This window comes from Drosophila yakuba, chromosome 3R (genome assembly GCF_016746365.2).
Source record: "Drosophila yakuba strain Tai18E2 chromosome 3R, Prin_Dyak_Tai18E2_2.1, whole genome shotgun sequence".
Lineage (NCBI taxonomy): Eukaryota > Metazoa > Arthropoda > Insecta > Diptera > Drosophilidae > Drosophila > Drosophila yakuba.
In genome coordinates, this window is record NC_052530.2 from 23,546,792 (window position 1) to 23,562,943 (window position 16,152).

A 16,152-nucleotide genomic window follows, 5' to 3' on the forward strand; every position below is an offset into this window, starting at 1 on the left:
AAAGCCACCCACTTTTTCTCGCGATAATCATGCAAATTGCGTTCCTGATGAATGGCTGTAGGCCCCAATTTAGATGTTTAGTTTTATGTATGGACATTGTTCGCGGTGACTTTGGTCTGGTTAATCCTAGCTTTTGACAGCCAAAAGGGGCGAATGGTTGGCTGGCAACAAAGCCATTAATTGATGCACGACGAAAAATTGCAAATTGTTTCAAATGCATACAAATATAAGGATATATATAGTCATATTGAAATGAAAATGTCAAAAGGTAAATGCGAATCGTTTGAAGAGCATAAATTAACTGCAATTGATGTGATGCAAACTGAAACAAATTTTCTTTTCGTGTTGCATTCATTATGGCGCTGCAACAATTAAATAAATTGTTGCACTATTTTAATGAATGCAAAGTCCACACAACCGCTTTTGATTGTTTTTAGGTCAAACAGAAGTAAAACCCTCAGAGATTAGGAATTTTCGTTTAATCCGGAAAACAAACCAAGGCCTTTGCCTCCATTGAAAAAGGCCGATGTTCCGACCACAGGTACGCGTATTAACCCATCTAAGGTATTCCAAATCCCTCAAAGTTCTGCGGCGAACCCTTCAACACACAAACACACACACATAGACACACACATAGACGGACACACAAACAAAAAAGCAGACAGACACGCTAACACATACAGATAAAGGCAAAGAGAGGGAAGGACAGGACAGTCAGCAGATTTTTGTTTACTTTGGGAAAACTAACGAGCATCGAAACTAAGACGCTCCATTTTCTTTACAGTTTATTATGAGCTTAACTTTCCATTAAAAAATATAAATCCCCATGAAGCGGAATGCAAGCCGTGGAAGCCGAAGACGCAGTTGAAGATAAAAAAACGAGGGCCCGGAAGACAAAGACAAGGAAATAGAGGCAGAACAAATGCCGAATTTTGTGCCGAACCATTTGCTAGTAGTTTTTTAACGGCCAGGCAAAAACAAAACACAAAAAAAATGGGGCAAAAATGGGCTAAAAAAAAACATACAGAAAAAGCATCGAAATAAAACAGCCAACACACGAAACAAAAGTGAGCTCTAAGCCGAAGGGGTGGTGGAAAATGGTGGGGTAAAGCCGTTCGGAGAAGAAAGCAAATGTGTATAAATTTCAACAAAATATCTTCCAACTTAATAAAAGTTTTGGGGGTTTTTCCCTTGTTTTTCTTTCGCTCATCTCATCTGTGTGTGTGTAAGTGCGGATGCGTGTGTGTGTGCCTGTGTGTGAGTGAAATGTGTTTTTTGTTTTTAGTTTGTTCGAAATACCTTTCAACTTTTGGCTAAATAATCTGCAAATTCATACATACAGAAGCTGATGTGCATTCAGCAGTATTATAGATACAGCCACAGAGCAGATAAGCATCCACATGCGTATGCAAATAGCAACAATCCCCCCAAAGGACCAACTTCCCCTCCGTCTCTCTGTCACACGCATCCCCTTATGAGCATGTGTACATTATCAATTCATGACGAAAGAATGGGAAAAAACTTCATTTTACCAAAAAAAAAAAGAAAGAAAAAAATAACGAAAACATGGGAGGGAACCCCAACGAAGGTCCCTTCGCCAATCCCTTGATGTCCTGCTCGGGCAGCAACAATGGACCCAGCTCGATGATGACGCCTCAGTTGCCACAGTGAGCACCGAATGTGGGCCACAGGATGTGCAGGAGACAGGGTCGAATCGGCAGTCGCCAGTCGGGAGTCGGGAATCGGGATCTGGATGGGGATGCGGATGCGCAGGCCAGGACACTGACAACTCCCCAGCTGAGTGCTCCTGATGTCCTGACGGGGCTGACATCCGAACCCAACTTAACCGAACCGAACCGAACTGAACTGAACTGAGATGAACTGAGATGAGCTGCGTTGAGACGAGATGAGTTGAAGCTGAAGTTGATGTTGAAGCTGAAGTTGCTGCCTTGACTTGGAAACTTTACTCCCAACTTTGGCTACGCTCCCTTTTCTTACCTTTGTTGTTTCACCTTTTGCCAGTATAATAAAAATGTGGCATTAAATATGCAGGAGCCGAGCAAATGAGCCTGGCAGGTTGAAGGTGGAGGGAGGACTGCTCGCAGGTTTTAGTTTAATCAAATATCGAATTGAATTACCAAAGCCCGCCAAACAAATTGTGTCAACAATGCGGCCGATTGCGGCAAATTTGTTCAGGGCAAATACTTGGCCATATTGTTTGTTTGTTTGTTTGTTTGCCAGCCCCAGTCTGTTTGGCGTTTTTCTGCCGGCTTCGTCATTGTTGTTTGTTGGCTGGCAAAAAGGCGCTGCATTGAATGGCAATGATTAAAATTGAATGGCTTTATTAACGGCAAATGTCCCGCGGCAATCGTTTGATTCAATTCCAATTTGGCTAAAGCGAGTCTGAATGCAAATGACGACAACGAAATTACAAACGAACAAACACCAAATGTTTGCCCAAAGCACACACACACACACAAACCCTCGCGGAAACATTCCATATCTGCACGTGTGAATATCTGTGGGTAGTGGGTGGTGGATGCTGGCTGGTTTCTGGTGGTGGAGACTTGTTAATTTCAGTGGCAAAAGTTGCCGTGGCAGAGCAGAGAGAAAAAAAATAAAAATCACACAAAATATGATGACCCTTGGAGCCCGAGCCCCCATATCCGCCCATATCCGCCCAAATCCGCCCATTTCGAACCACTCCACTTTGCAGTAAGCGTCATAAAAATATGAGAAATATTAAAAGCCCGAACCGTGTGGATGACCAGAGTGCCAGGTGGAAGTGGAGGTGTCTATGTGCTGCCGACGAGCATGGAGCATGGAGCGTGGAACATGTAAGTGGGTGGCGTTGGAGAACCTGGAGGAGGAGGTGGCACAATGGGTCTGGTGCCTGTTCTACGGATCCCAGGGGATGCGGCACGTAAATCGTAAAAAAAAGGTTCGCTGCGAATTGGTAATGGCCAACGGCACACAACTCGGGCATACGTGTCTATGAGATTTGCCCAAAATAAGTTTTCCCCGACGTGGGCATCGTAGTGTTTGGATTATGAAAATGCCCCTTAAAGCGATTGAAACGATCAGGCATTGATGGCCGAAAATGATTTCGAGTGATGAATGATTCGAAAATGTCTTGGCCGAGTTTGGATTTCTCGCTGGAATGGGAAAATTAAATCGTTCAGTTTGAAATGAGGTTCCAGAGAGTATAAGAAGATTGAAAATATATATTTAGTTCTAATCCGCTTAAAATCGTTTATGTTTGCGTACGTAAGAAAAGCCATTTCATGACTTTAGGTCATGCTAAGGGATTTGCTTGACTTTCTATTCATTAATAAAGAGATGAGTATAATAATATACTTAACTTTGGATTACACTCAAAAGTCAATTAAATCCGATTTCAGTTTTAGTTTAAACAATAATGCTGCTATAATCATTTACCAGCTGTAATTAACTCCCTTAGGTTGCTCCAAATAACTCGAACCGAAGCCACTTTATGTAAGTGCTCAATGGTTATCAAGGGAGCTGCAGATCCTTATGCAGGTAGGATATCTGGGGGATTATCGCATCTGAACCATTAGACCTGTCCGGAGTTTACCGACGTAGCATGAAGTCGAATCGACATCTGAATTGATAACAATCCGCTTTCACACGATTTGGAATCCGAGCTCCGCCGCCCACCTGCCGCCCACCTTCCATCCACTGACTGATTTGGATCCTTTTTGGATGCCTGTGAGTGTGTGAGTGTGTGTGTGTGTGTGTAGGTACTTTATCTATGTGTGCGATGATGGACTGAGCGACTGGTTGATTGCTGAATTGACAGACTGACAGAATGACGGACTGCAGTCCGCTCGCTTGTTAGGATGATAGCTCAAGCTTTTTGCTACGGCTTATGCACGTAAGTCGCTTATGGTCGCCCTCAGCTCATGCATATGTATGCATTGTTAACAGTGAAACAAACCAATTGTAACTGTGTGTATCTCTGCGTGTGCATGTGTGTGTGTGTGAAGTCGTATCTCTGTGTGGGTGCTCCTGTTGTTGATACGACCATAAATTTGTAGCGAGCGTTGCTTCATTGCCAACTTCTGTGTGTGTTGTTTATTTTTGTGCAAAACTTTCCAAGGGAAAACTCACAATGGCCAGATGACAGATACGAAGGGATGGTAAGCAGGACGGGGGGGTGAGGATAGGGCGGGGGGCAGAGGGCCAAAGGATATGGCCAAAAGTCTGCAGCTACAGCAACTCACAAAAGTATCAAGTGTTGTTTTTGACGGCTGCATATTGACTTAACTGTAAAAATAACAGCAAGACGGAGTCCTGGACACACAGCAGACAGATGAGCAAGATGAAAAAGATGAGTAGTGAGTGTGTGTGTGTGTGTGTGTGTGAGTGGGCAGGAGTGTGTAGGAGTGTGTAGGAGTGTGTAGGAGTGGCTGGGCGGTGATCGGTGGGTGGCAGAGTGGACCTGCTCTGGGCCATGTCCATGTCCTTGTCCGTGGCGCGTGCTGCAAGTGTTTGGATTGAGTTGTTAGGCAACTGATTTGATTTACTGAATAATAAAAAACCAACCAAAACATGCACACACTCACTGACAGGAAGGCTAGCACATCAACACACAAACACTCCCACACACATACACACTCACTCCCATGCTTGTAAGGCGGGAGGCAGGAGGCGGGGGTCGAAGGATTTGGGGGGCAGGACGACTGACTGACTGGGCCATAAACAGTCATAGACACTTGGACATGGCCCGGGCACGAACGGCAAGTTTATCAAGTACAATAAGAAAATGTGACAGCCAAAGGAGAGTGAAATAAAACTTTTCCTCTTTCTCCGTCCCACTACCACACTCCCAGACACACACAGACAAATTTGCCATTTTTCTTGTTGTTGTATTGCAAGTTCCATAAAAAATGCAAAATACATTTGAGCAATGAGCAACAACAAAACCAGAAAAGTGGCAACACAAAAAAAGAGAGAGGAAAAACCAATTGCAGGCAAGAAAACGATGAAAAAATTCTGATACAATTTGCAGGAAAAATAAAGAAATAAATAAGAAAAATCGCTTTCTTCTCATGAAATACTGAGAGAGGCACACACACACACACATACACACAAATGCCATACAAATCGCACAGAAACAGACATAGTAGCGAATTTCACATTGCGAATTCTCTGTTCAATTGCGGCAAAAGTTAAAGCGGATATCCTTTGGCAGCCAGGACATCATCGAGCACTACTACAGACTGATTTGAGTGCGATTTGTGGACAAGTTTCGGCTCTTTTCTGGCAACGGAAATTTTGCGAACAGCAACTGAAACTCCAATCTATCAAAGTCTTAAGTGGTGAAGAATTTGATGATTTTATTTTTCAAGTTTCGCAGCTTAAGAGAAATTGTTTTGGAATAATTTTTTGCGATATTCTGACCAAGCTATTATGGCCTTAAAGTATAGGAATCAATGTTCCACCTCTGCACTATTTTTTTGCGCTTACATTTTTGAAATCAGTTCAGCAAAAATAAAAGCATTCCCTCAAAATCCTTTTCTCTGTGACACAAACACGTACCACACATTTATGAAATACTTCACTCTCAGTTCACTGAATGCTAAAATTCTCGTTAAACTTGAACCAGAAATATAAAAAAAACAATCAATATCGAGAGTGAAACGAATATTCCATTTGAGCTTCTCGCAACAGCACAACGGCATATATATAATCCAATATTTACATAGATAAATTATCTCGACTGAAAGTTTCCTTTCACAACACAGGCCATAAAAATTGTTTGCCCAAGTCCGATAGCCCGATCGGTAAATCTATAATTTATGATTATTATTTATATCCTTCACCGCATATTGATCACTTTCCAGGCCCCAACTGACAAATCCTTGTAGGCTATATCCTCAGTTTTGCGATTTCAAGTAGTAGAACAAAAATGGAATGCAAATACGCATAAATATAATGAAAAATATTTCACATTGTGGTGCACCAGTCTTCCAATCACTTTGATGTGGTGTGTGTTTGCGGGGGGAGGAAATAAAATATGGCCAGAAATGACGTATGCGCAACATAAACCAAAGACAAATGAACAATTGGATATAAATAAGCGACATAGCGTTGCGCTCTCACACACACACACACACGTACAAACGCACACATATGCGAGAGGAGGCCGTAAAGTGAAGCTGACAAAAATGCAACAGCAGCGCCGAAAAATTAACAGCAACAGCAGCGAAGGACAATGGCCAAAATGAAACAGAAAGCGGAGAATGCGTGGGGTGGGAGAGTGGAAAGTGGAAAATGGAAAGTGGGTGCAAGCAAAAGAGAGTGGAGTGTCATGTAAAAGCCTTTCAATGCACGTTGCATACTTTTAGGCGATGCGTGTTATGCGACGCCCGCGGTCTCAATGTGTTTGTGTCTGCGTGTCTGCCTGTCTGTGTGTGTGTGTGCGAGCCTAGAAACGCGATAAAAGCAATGCATAAAACACACAAACGAAAAAAAACAAAAAAATACAGAATAACATGCACAGGGAAAGCGAGCGAGAGAAGAAAATTGGGTGAAACAGGAACGCGGGGACAACGGAAGCAACAAAAGCAAGAATAGGAAAGTGGAAATATTGGAATTTTAAATACCCGGTTTTTCATTCGTGCACGCTTTGCGGCTTTAAATATCACAACTGACAGACACACTTGAAGCCAAATAACATTGTACGCGCTGGCAAAGGTAGCAAGTGGCATTGTATTAAATTCCCAAGTGTAATTAGGTTTCCATTAAAGTGGCGCTCAGCTGTGCTCCCAATTGATGGTCATTTTAAGTTGCCTGGGATGCAAATGCATAATTCATTTCTGAAGAAAAAAGTTAAATGCGAAATGGCTTGGATGCCTGCGAGATGCTTTTTAAATATATCACTCATACGCACTGTTGCCGTGGCTTACATATGTATGCAAGCCATTCGTATATTTACACCCATGAATGTTTGCTTTGCCTAAATACTTGAGTAAAAATAATTAAGGGTATTATTATCCATTGTGATAGCTTATTAAAAAATACGTAGCAGTCCATTTAAAAATTCAATTTCTTGTGGCTTTATCAATTAGTTTCACTGATATTATTGTAATGTAACGACCTAATGGATGCCATAATGGAAGCCAGCTTAATATACCCATTCAACCGCCGAATAATGGGTGCAAAAAAGAAATGGCAACTATGAAATGAGTGGCAAAAGAGGCAGCACGTCCAAACGATGTGCGAGCAACAAAAACGTTGCATATAGATGGGCTGGCCCATGGGTGTGTGGGTAAATGCACACATACATATAATCGTATGTGGCAGTGTGTGTTGGTGTGAGTGTATAGAAGGCGCGCTGGCGACGTGCATATGCTTGAATGCGCGTGTTCGCACTTGCTGGCGAGCGAACAAAAAAATAAAATGGCAACCAAATGCACAGCAAACCCATACAAACACACACACGTACATACGAAAGTATGCAATTGCATACATATGTGTGAAAAACGAGTGCAAGTGGAAAAATAAAACATTTTTGCAATTAATTGCGCTCAATTTAAAATGTTGCAAAATTAATTCAAGAGTCATGCCAAATACACAGGCGCAGTCATTTATGCAAACAGAGACAGCCACAAGGGGTGCTGAAGGGGGGGTTGATGAAGGGGGCAGCGGGTTGGTGGAAAAGGGGGGGCTGTGGTGGCAAAATGGAAAATCCGAAGAGGGCGGCGAAAAGCGGGTGATCACAGCTGAAAGGCTGCTCAAGCGACCAGACAAATGCGCAGTTGAAACGGACACACACGGAAGGACATGGCTTGCATATGGAGAAGGCAGCGCAAGGAGTGCGGGGAGTGTAAGGAGCTCCAGGATGCAGAGAAAGGAGTGCAGAAAGCAGGAGCAGGAACAGGAGCAAGAACAGGAGCAGGCTCGGTAGCAGGACAAGGAAAAGGAACCCAAACAGGCAGGAGCACACAAATGTGGCGTTGATGAGCAGACGCCAGGAGGGGCTCGGTGCCGGACAAACGATTCCAAGACACAGGACACACTCATGCACGCACACACACACACCCACACACTTATACCAGCCCACTCACACACACACATGGAAAGGAGCTCGGGAGCCAAGCAAACAGCAAAAGGAAAACGACGAGGAGGCGAAGCGAGAGCCACTGCAATAAAAATAACAAAGCGACCGGGAAAGCGTAGAGCAGGGGGGAGGGGGAGGAGTAGGGATAGTGGCAGGGGAGAAGGGAGAGGGGGAAAAGTGAGCTGCAGACGGATAGAAAGCCAAACCCAAATGAGCAGCAGCTTATGCACTACGAAAAAGGACCCATGGGAATTCAAAGCCAAAGTGCAAGCAATCTGCAAAATAAATCGTTCTCTTAACTAGGAAAATGCTGGAAAACTGCACTCGTCATTTTAATAATAGTTGTTAATAATAATAGATAAGACATTTTGAAGTGGCTAAACAGAAAACATTACCATTTGTTAGTCACACGGCGTATACTTAATATTATAATCATAAGCTATTTTAATGCATCTCAAACATAAATATTGATTGGAAACTTAAATTTTTTGAGTGTAACAATGCACACAACACACACGCACTGGTGTAGATGTGTGTGCGGCAACACAGCAAGATTGTAGACTCAAATGGATTTCCATGTTGTCATTGTCGCTGGCGAAGGAGTTGCAGCAGAAGTGGCAGGAACGCAATAAGCAGACGGAGGAGCAACTCAAGTTGCCGTCACGGAAGTTGCCTGTTGAAATTAAGCCAACAGCAATTATGCCAACAAATGCGGCTAGCAACGCCGATTATGTGTCCCCTTCCGCTTCTTCAGCAGCTCTAGGAATTTTTCTAAAGATGCTCAGCCTCGGCTTCAGAGCTCAGGCAATTATACATAAGATTTCGGTGAAGTTTTAGGTTAGATGAACTTTAAAACGAAAATATATTCTGCAGCAAAGCTTGGTTAAACTTTAAAACCACTTGTGGATTCGCCAGTGTGTGTTTTTAAAACTTTGGCAAGCAAAAATATAAATAGAATTATGTGGGATTTATTACAAGCTGACATATGAGTGGAATCTTTGGAAGTATCACATTCAGTGCACATAAAACTGAAATCAGTTTCCTTACTAAATGTCCCGCAAAATAAAACTCTTTTTATGAACGAATTTCGGCATTTGCCTTTCGATGCGGTCGTAACCTATCCATCGTGTCAATCCCGTAGCTCTGCTTTTCAATTACAATCAAATTTGTCAAATGATTGAGCAATCACGACTATTAGATAACAGATAACACACAGCAAAGCCAGCCAGAGAAAAAAAGCGACCGGAAAAAGGGAAAACAAAACCAGAGAACGTAGCGAACCTTTCGAACCAGGACGAGCGGGTAAAAATCATATGCATGCATGTGTATGTGTATGTGTTATCTTATCGCTTCCGCTTCCGCTTTTCAGCTTCGAGCTACCAACTCTGGACACATGCAAAAAAAAAAGGGCAAAAATGGGGCAATGAGGGGGTAAATGGAACAACACTTGTGCCCAGTTCAATGGAGTTATCGCCGAGCGGAGTGCGTTTTACAAACTCCCCCCGAGCAATTCCCCAAATATATGTAGACGCGAGTTTTTTGATTCGTTTTTTTTACCCATTTTTTTTCCTTCTTGGGGTAACGAAGTTTTCCCAGTTTGGCTGCGAGTGTCTCACTGTGGGCAAATAAATGCCAAGCGCTACGTAAACCAAATAAAGTCGAAGGCACGCACAGTCCCACACCCACACCCACACCCACTTATACACAACCACACACACACATGCTCGCACGCACACACATTTAACAGTAACAGACGTTGGCAATGAACGCAGCAGCGAGCGGCAGGAAGTAGGCAACAGCCTTTTAGTCCTTTAGTTGCTCAATTTCAGTTTCACACTTCCGACGAGCGGGAAGACCCCATCCCCAAACCCCAGGACACCCAACCACTCACAATCGCACAGCGCCTGCCACAAAAAATATCACAGCCAGGCAAATTCGCTTCCTTTGGCTAATAGTCAACAATGCGATGTGACTTAAAGAACACAGAGAAATCTCAAATGGAACCAAATGTTCGTTTGATGTTCGTTGGGATATAACTTGTGTCAAAGCTCTTAAAATATCAAATAGGTGAATGTATTAAATACATGCTCATTGCAAAAGCTACCAACGTTTATTGATTATTACTTCAGAGTAATATATAATATTTATGATAGCAGATCCTTTATAAGATAGAGCTATAACGTTGCCCATAGCTGTGCCGGCTGAGACAGACAGATATGCATATGGGTAAGACAGCGGAGTCCCCGACTCGTCAGCTTTGCTCCTCCCAGTCCTTCATTTGCTCCTTGCCCGAGCTCCATCCTTCTGCTCCTCCACCTGCTCCGTTCTTGAGCCGCTGCAGGCGTAAAAACGTGCGGCGTACAATTTACACAACGAAGCGAGCAGCAGGAGGAGCAGGAGGAGCAGCAGGAGCAGGAGGAGCAGGACCAGCAGGACACGGAGGTACGGGGGTGGCAGGACAAGGGCGAAGGAGGCGTCGCAAAAAGACATGCAACAACAATTAAACTTTCAAAGACGTCGCTGCCGCCGCCCGACACGGGAAAAGTAAACCGAGCAAAAGTTGTTAACGGGGCATAAAAAATGAACAAGGAGGCGGTGGGCAAAGGAAAAAAAAACGTGCAAACAGATGGGAGGATGAGTGGCAGGAGCGCGGGAAGATGGCCAAAAGAAGGGGCCAAGTGGCAGCCTGCAGTCGTGCGGGAAAAAGGAAAAGGCACGCGCAGCCAAGATGGGGAAAAACTAGGGGGGGGGGGGGCGATTGGGGAAGTGAGGAAGTGGGGATGTGGAGGCGGTCCACAGACAGCGGCAAATTCGCATGCAAATTGTGCGCGAAAAAAGACGTCCAAAAATGTGTATAAAAATGGGGGAAAAGTGCGGCGAACATGAGCTGGCAAAAGCCCGAGTTTAGAGTTGGAAATAACGAAAGACCAGGCCAAGAAAAACTTTTGCCCAAAGCTGGCGTACATGCTACTCATGTGTGAGTTTCAACATAAATGTAAACAATAAAATTGTAGAAAATTGTTGAATAAATAGGGTTCACGAAGGCGGTATGGCGGGTGGCGGGTGTTTAAGGATGGGGAACGGGCAAACTGCCGGCGGAAAAGCTTTTTCTTGTCATCATTTCACGACTCTGCAGCCACACATTTTCATTGCCCCTGCCACTGCCCCTACTCCCCCCGCTGTGCCATCACCCTTTAGCCAGATTTTGCTGCTGTAGGTGTGAGACAACGGCAATTATCGCAATTGTCCCCAGCACTCATTCACTCACTCAAAACGCAGAAAGGCAGAGCAACAGAGCAGCAGAGCAACAGAGAGACGAGGCCAAGTCGGAGCAGCCTAAGCCATCAGCATTTGTTCATTCATTCCGGCTGTGGGTGGGTAGTGTCCTGGCAGGAGCAGGATACCAGGAGGCCATTGGGCGGGTCCCATTCATTCGACTTACGCATTGTTCCTGCTCTGACGCCTTGCTGGCTTTTGTTGCTGAGCTGTGTTTACATTTACACTGTTTACAGCCTGGTGGAGGCAGTAGGCAGCCAGCCAGCCAGCCAGCCGGCGACGGCAGGCATCATTTCCATTTCCATTTCCCTGCCACTTCCCCCTCCCCCCACTTGCCACACCCCCCTCTTGCCGCTTGCCGCTTGCCACTTGCCACTTGGCAGTCGGTAGTCCCACTGGCTTAGAGGGCCAACCATTTGATGCCTATCCATTCCCCGCGCAGGCCATAAAAACCCGCCGTTGCCTACTTTGCGGCGCATTTAGTTAAATTGTTTATTTGTCTGCTGCAAGCTTTTCAGTTTGTTCACAATCAATTAAAAGTCAAGCGGCAATGTTTAATTAAGCTAAAAGAAGCGCCGACAACTGCAGCCATTTCCCATTTGCAGTGGTTTTAATTAGTGTCGCGCCCTTTTAGAAAAAAAAAAAAACAAAAATGAGCACCCACCATTCCTACTTATCCTTGACTTGGCCCAAATTGAGTTATTAGATGCTCATTATCGGCCATTCTCGCTTGTCTAGCACTTTTTCTCTCGATTTCAGTATTTTTTTGCCCAGCTGCAGTCGAAAGCCGCTGACATGGAATATAAATTTGCAATGGACCCCCCGCCACCACCACCCCCAGAATCCCCTTTAGAAGTCGCCAATAATTGGCTACTAATGGTGGCACATAAAAACTTTTACCGACTGCAATAAAAAATCCCATTGACAAAACTTTTCTGCCAACTACAACAAATACACCAGCTGCAAAGAAACAAGAGCAACAGCCACTGCATGGAGTAAAAAAAAAAAAAACAAGGAAAATAAAGTGGGGAGGTGGCATAAAAACAGAATCAATTAACATTTTCATTTTGCGATTTTCCGCTTCAACTTTGCAACACAAATTATTGCATTTTGTCATCTTTGTTGCCGCAGTAAGCGCCAATACAAATGGCTTGAAAGTGCATAATAGATGTTTGTTTGCGGCCAAATGAGTGCATCCTGAATGCTAATTGTTATTTGATTGCATGTCGCTTGCCAAAACAGGATCATGGCCACCTCAAGGAGTATTAATTACGCAAGTGCTTGAATAAAGGAAAAATCCCACTGATTAATAATGTGGCATGTAAATGATAAAAATGCTGAGCTCAACATTATTTGGTGCTTACTTTCAGGTAACTCAGTAAATCTCAGTAAGCACTCTGCTAGTTTATATGCTCTTCAAAGCCTCACAGCCACAGTATCAATTGTTAGCTTAAGCGTATTGAAATCTTTTATATAAAATTTGCTCACAATTGGCTGCATTGCAATATTGCAGCGCCACTTTTTGCACCTGTTAATTATACCCTGTATGAGCATGCAATTCTGCAAAACTGGAAAAGCGGCTAAAAGCGGAAAAACTGGATATGGCCGATCCATGGCTCCATTGTTCTTGTTTTTTGCCGCGTGAGCCCCGTTGTTATTGTAATTCGATGGCACTTACAAATTCGAGTGAAATTCATTGGACCGCCCGCCAGGCTGCACACCTGGCAGTCGCACCTGCAACATGGAGAGTGCCACGCGCATTATTGCAAACAATTTGCCCCGTTTGTGCCACCGGACAAATGACAAAAGGGACAAATGGCACAAAATATTTTCCAGGCGCTCTGGTGCAGGCAATCGGAAATGTTGCCAAAGTTGTGCAGCCAACACACACACACACTCATGTGCCCCAAAGGCCAAAACACACTAACACACAAACACAAACACACACACACACATACATACAGACAGGAAGTGAGTCAAAAGGGCGCAGGATATGCACAATGTATGCATTGAGGCGAAGCTTTGGCGGCTTAGCCCCCAAATGTCCTGCGCTGCCTGTGCGCCTGCAGTGTTTGTTTTAATTTAAATAAATGAGCTTAAGCGCACTCACAGCTCGTGATCCTTTAAGGCTCTACGCCGGCTCCTTATTTTATTTGTCCTTGTCGGAATCGCAGTCACTATCCTTGTCTCCGCCGCCTCCTTTTGTTGTCCTTATTTAGCTGAGTTGGCAACGAACGATGGACGATGGACGCGACTGGCGGGGCTATTGCCAGGATATGCAAGTGCTAAGCATTTTTAAGTCAAATTGCTTTGCCGAACATTCTGCCATTTGCCTGTACGACTGACCCGCGCACCGACCCTTGTGTCCTTGCTCCTCCTTCGACTGCCCGCCCGCCGATTTTCCCCCCGGCTTTTCCGCTTTCCCAGCGCTTTCGCGACGCGTTGCTGACGTCGTCAGGCGCTCTCCATCTCAAGAGTTTGCCGTTGTTCTTGTTGCACTGACTTCTGTTTTTCCACTGGGTCGACTCAATTTGGCCAGCAGTTTGGCGTGATTATCCAAAGCTTAGGGAGTTAATAGAATTAATTTGCTTTATTTTATAAATACGTTTAGTTTACAAATTTCCATTTAGTTAACAGTGGCTCATGTATTGAACTGGCCAGAACAAAAAATAAAAACATTTGTGTTTGTTTGGCTTGAGGCACACCAAATAATAAACGACTAATTTAAAATTGCAGTTAATTATACAATTATATTTGCATTGATATTTTTACATTTTTTTAGACAAATAGTTACCGACATTGGCAAACAAAACAATCCATTAATTATACTACGTCATTATATTGTTTAGTTTTTTTTTGTTTGTGAGTATTACATTGGTAGCCAATTATAAATATATTTTTTATAAGTAACTAATCACATTATGGGATATCTATACATTTAAATGTGCATAAGTCCATAAAATGAAATTTTAAATTAAAAGCTTGATTTGTTTAAATTTATTTGTTTTGCTCTTTTATATTTATTATATTTTTTTTTAAATATGAACTAGAGTATTTAGTATTTTGAAACTGAGAGTCAAATATCCTTTGTAGCTGCTCCTGTTGTTGTTGTTGTTGTTGCAATGGCTCTTGTTTTTGTTATTCACGCTGCTGCTGCTCCGTTAGCTGTTGTTGTTGTTGTTGTTGTTGTTGTTGTTGTGTTCGTGAAGGAACTTCAAAAGGCTTTTCCGCTGTGTTAGTTCGCTTTGCTGTCGCCTTTTGCTCCTTTCACTTGCTCCGGCGACCTCGCGCTGCCACTTGTCGAGTTTCTCTTTCCTGCCACCCCCCACCCCCACACCACCGCCCACTTACACGCTTTTCCGACAGGCTCCGCGGAAAACCCGACTCCTTTTTGGCCAGGCCTGAAGTTTACCTTTGGTGCAGCAACTGCGCTGATTTGCAGTTTCTTGCTTTCATTTGATGGGCGCAGTTTTTTGTCATGTTTTTTCTAGCCCCATTCATTCTTCTTTGCACAGTTTTGCCAGTTTTTCCAGTTTTTCCGGGCTTGCTCTCTTTGGCGCGCGCTTCTGTTTACACAGCAAATTTATTTATTTTCGCACTGTGGGACGCTCTTAAATATTCCGTCTTTTGAGTGCTAATGCAAATGTTGTCTGGCGGGCGGACAATCAGAGGAATGGCTAAAAGGCGTGGGTGCTTTTGGGCAAAGGAAGCGGAAATCACTCGAAATAACGCCCGATGATTAACTGGGGAATCTGCCGTGAATCGGGGTAAATATGTGATGAGTATGAGGCAATCGCAAAAGGAGCCATTCAATCGGAAATGGTGCCTTTGAACACCTCTAATTAAGTGTAAACCAAATGCAAAGTAAGAATACGCGAGAAAGAAGTTAATGGGCATTTTAATTACGCAAACAATACAGAAGTCGATGAACGAAATGCTCTAAAACTATACATTTAAAGTCAAAGAAAATAAATCTCTAAATTTGTTTACTTGTATATCCAATTTATGAATTGCATAGCTAGCATGCAAATGATATATTTTGTTTGCATTTCTTTTCTACCATTTGTTTGGCTTTAAATACAATAAATAAAAATGGTTGGAAAGGAAGTGTACATATGCAAATGGAAATGCTGACATGTGGTGTTATTTATTTAAAATACAATAAAATTAAGTAGAAAAGGAAGTCAATAAAACCAGATTTCAGTTCCGATACACAATATTTAGCAATTCAATTTAGATACCGAGTGTAGATAAGCCTAATAAAAACTACACAATCGTCCAGCCAACTAAAGAAACTGTGTCCCAACACAAAGCCATTAAAAATACAATGGGCTGGGAAAACAATTAAATTTAATAACCGTAAGTTAATCCACTTAGCAGGAAAGCAGATTGATTCCCCTTCGCATCCCTCATCCTCATCCCGAACTAAAACCCGACTCTTCGTGGCAAGTTTCGCATGCTGCAAGCTCGAGTGCTTCCCACGCCGAGTAAACTTCTCGCCCCTGCAACATTCTGAAACTCTAATTTAATAAGTAAATCACATTTCCGCCTTTTGAATGTCACCACCCAGGACTCAGAAGGGAGTTGGAGGGCGGCACCCGGAACTGCAAGTTCCCATCGCTAGGTTTTCCCGGCTCCACAGTCACCAGCTCCTGGGGCATCGCATTGACACCTCGTCAAAAGTTCGCAAGACATCGCGCCGGCGACTTGCTAACTGGTTTAGTGCAAATTCACTATTAGGAGAGCGCTCAATTTCACACTGGAATTAAATTACAGCGCATGGCGATGCG

General features: G+C 43.5%; 1 protein-coding gene across 3 annotated transcripts in view; it reads left to right on the top strand.

The window, feature by feature from the left end:
* Positions 1 to 16,152, top strand: part of LOC6538120 (lachesin) — a 46,983-nt gene that overhangs the window by 26,684 nt on the left and 4,147 nt on the right. Inside the window, exon 1 of one of the 3 annotated variants that reach the window (XM_039376207.1) lies at positions 438 to 541. The exons of the other annotated variants lie outside the window; for them this stretch is intronic. The gene's annotated coding sequence lies outside the window, so the exon portion shown is untranslated. Of the gene's footprint in view, positions 1 to 437; positions 542 to 16,152 lie in introns of those variants that run through there. 3 annotated transcript variants of the gene reach the window in all.